The sequence below is a fragment of the Propithecus coquereli genome, unplaced genomic scaffold (assembly GCF_000956105.1).
Source record: "Propithecus coquereli isolate 6110/MARCELLA unplaced genomic scaffold, Pcoq_1.0 Scaffold37, whole genome shotgun sequence".
In the NCBI taxonomy this organism is placed as follows: domain Eukaryota; kingdom Metazoa; phylum Chordata; class Mammalia; order Primates; family Indriidae; genus Propithecus; species Propithecus coquereli.
Window position 1 is genome coordinate 1,286,086 of NW_012149396.1, and position 3,563 is coordinate 1,289,648.

Genomic DNA, 3,563 nt, shown 5'->3' on the forward strand with positions numbered 1-3,563 from the left:
AAATTTTAAGAGATTAAAAACAGCTACAAATACAGTAATAGCTTAACAGAGACAATTTTATACACGGAGTCAAAATGAGAATGGAACTAAACTTTCTCACCACAAAAATGGAAGCCAGAAGACAAGAGAGAAATCCTTTCAAATGTTGAAGGGATAATGATTTGAACCTGGACTTTTCTATACCTCCGAATCATCAATAAGTGAGAAAGGAGGAAAAAATATGTTTCAAATAAAAGTCCTTTTGAAAAGAACAAAACCATCCACTGTTCTCTCTTGATTAGGAAGCTACCAGCATGATCAGTACCTATGATATACATGGTAATCACAAAGTAAATATATACCATGAAATACAATTTTTGAAAAGCATGCTAAATGAATGAAATTCAACCTTACTAATTCTAAACCAACAAATTTAGGTTTTGTTTCCTCATCTGCAACTCAAGATTTGTTGAAGTGGCTGTTAATTGCAAAGGGTGTTTTCTTCCAATCTTAAAATTAGCCTTTTTGGGCTTCAAGAAAGGTTATGTTGGATATGGGAGAGCATCTTTTCACACCCCTCTTAGAGAGGCACTAACAACTCTGAGGGCTGAGGATTGTAGGCTGTTCAAAAGCGGCATTACCAGCCAGCCCACTGACAGCACCCAGTGCTGTTCTATGCCAGAGTGTTTACCGAGCTCACTCTCCAGCCTGCTTCCTTTGGGGGCGTATTATCCTCTGCACCCTGGGCAAACAGTCTTCCTTTGGGCTGTGCGTTCTATGTATCCATTTTTTATGAAAACACGATGCATCTTTGTGTGCTATTTAAATGAGGTTGCTTAGTAAAGACAACACATAACTGGAAAAGGCAGCTAACCAAGGACAATATCTTACATTTGAATAATCCCTTGGATTTTGTAAAGTACTTTAACAAACTATTTGATCCTTAAAACAGTACTGTGAAGTAGAAAGTCTGCTCTTTTCCAGTTTAGTGACTAAGAAAATTCTAAAGCTAATTGGGAGCTAAAGAGCTAGTTCCTAGTATTGTGGAGTTTTATTTGAGTGCCCTTTATACTTTATTATTTTGAGATTCTAAGGAAGAATTAGAAAGTGCCTTTTAGACTTTAGTCCCCCTCATCTTTATTTATCTCCACCTTAGGATGAGCACTTCCTTTGGGCTCCCTAGGTTGATTTGCTCTTACTTGGTGGCCATTGTTATTTTAGAAGAAGTACATAGCACTGGTGGGGGACATACAGTTGACCCTTGAACAACACAGGTTTAAACTGCACAGGTCCACGTATACGTGGATTTTTTTTCAATAAAAATTACACTGAGCATGCCTGGTTCTCCTGCCTCTCCTTCCTCCCCTTCCTCCTACTCCACTTCTTCTACCTCTGCCATGCCTGAGACAGCAAAACCAATCCCTCTTCTTCCTCCTCTTCCTCAGTCCACTCAATGTGAAGATGATGAGGGTGAAGACCTTTACGATGATCCACTTCCACTTAATGAATAGTAAATATATTTTCTCTTCCCTATTATTTTCCTAATAACGTTTTCTTTTCTGTAGCTCACTTTATTATAAGAATTCATTATATAATACATAAATATACAAAATATGTGTTAGTCACTGTTATTGGTAAGGCTTTTGGTGAACAGCAGGATATTAGTAAAGTTTTTTGGGGGGGAGGTCAAAAGTTATATGTGAATTTTCAACTGTGTGGAGGGTTGGAGCCTCTAGCTTCCACATTGTTGAAGGGTCATCTGTATATTTTTCTCTCACTTGTCCCTGCTTCCCTACAAATAAATTAGTCCTCTCTATTTTCAGGAATTTCTTCAAAACTTCTAACACATTGACTGCCACATAAAAAAATCAGAAACTTTTCCATGGGGCCACAATGTTTTATTACAAAAATAGAATAAAAACTTTGAGCGTAATTTAGAAGTAAACATAAATAGAAAAATGAAATTTATTGACTTCATTTAATCCATGTTTTTAGAATTGTCAATATTAATTGTTACAATAAGAACATCGACAAGTAAGATTTTATATATGCTTCACGTGGCCCTAGGGTCAAAACTAGAGTGAGTTAAATACAACTCTCATGACAGTTAGTGTGTTACTATTCCCTTCCTTTCATCCAACAGAATCCTTCATTGGTATATGGTCTGGTTCTACCTATTTTTAAAGAGCTGGGTCCTCAAAGTAGGTCACTTTCCCTCTCTGGTAATGTGTTAACTATTTTATTTTTAAATCAAAAGTGTTGAACCAAATATTTTCTAAGATTCTTCCAGCTCTATTCTTCTCTTTTCCATAGTTTTATTCATGTCCTAGGTTTGATGGGGTTATGTTGCTTAGATAAGGGAATTGAAGACACTTTATGGCCTTGCTAGATGGTCATCTAAGAAAGATGATAATAAAGAAGGAAGAGTGTGTGGGGGCTGACAATGTTTTTTTTCACAAAGTAAAATATATATTAACAAGCCATCTTTTTTTGAATACTTAGTATGTGCCAAGCAATGTTCTGGGCATATTAAATGAATTATCACTAATCTTCATAACATATTTTTGAAGTTGGTGGCTTGTCTTAATTTCCTTAACCAATTTTTAAAAATAGAACAGTAATATGTGTGCATGACAACACGCACACAAGCAAAAAACCTAATCAAATGATACAGAGCCTTATCAGATTGAAAAGTAAAACTGTTCCAACTATATCTATCCACTTGCAGATCAACTCATAAGAGCTAAGAGTTTCCTATATGTCCTTTCCACTGAGAGTACATAGCTAGAAGCAGAATATCTCTCCTTTTCCCTGACCCTCCAGCCCCTGGTAACCACCATTCTGCTCTCTGTTACTCTCTGTTACTATGAGAGTTTTTTTTCTTTTGAGATGAAGAATATGCATATTTTAATATTTAACAATGGTCCCAGAGTACAGTAGTCCTGCCTTATCCACAGGGGATATGTTCCAAGACCCCAATAGGTATTTGAAACCATGGATAGTACTGAATCCTATATACACTATACATGAATTTCTTTTTTCTTCTTCACAATTTCACAGCAACCTCAGCATACAATTTTTTTTCTTAAATCAAGAATTTTCACCTTTTAACTTGAAGCATTTTATGGCTTCTCCTTGGCATATCTGAATTGCCAGCATCACTACTCTTGTGCTTTGGGGCTATTAATAAGTAAAATAAGGGTTATTTGTACCCAAGCACTATACAATTCTGCCACAGTTGATCTGGTAAGTGACTACCAGGTAGCTTAGACAGGGTGGATCTACTGAGAAAGGGATGACTCACATTCCAGACAGGGGCGGTGGGACAGCGCAAGATTTCATCATGCTACTCAGCACAACGTGCAGTTTAAAATTTAGGAATTCTTTATTTCTGGAATTTTCCATTTAATATGTTTAAGACCACAATTGCCAGTGGGTAACTAAAACTTCAGGAAGGGAAACTGGGATTTGGGGAGTGGCACTATTGTATTCTCCTAAAAAGGTTGTATAAGACTAATTTATGCTTCCATTCTCCTGAAGGGTTGTATTAGTTTACATTTCTGCCAATATGCAAGAAATATTTT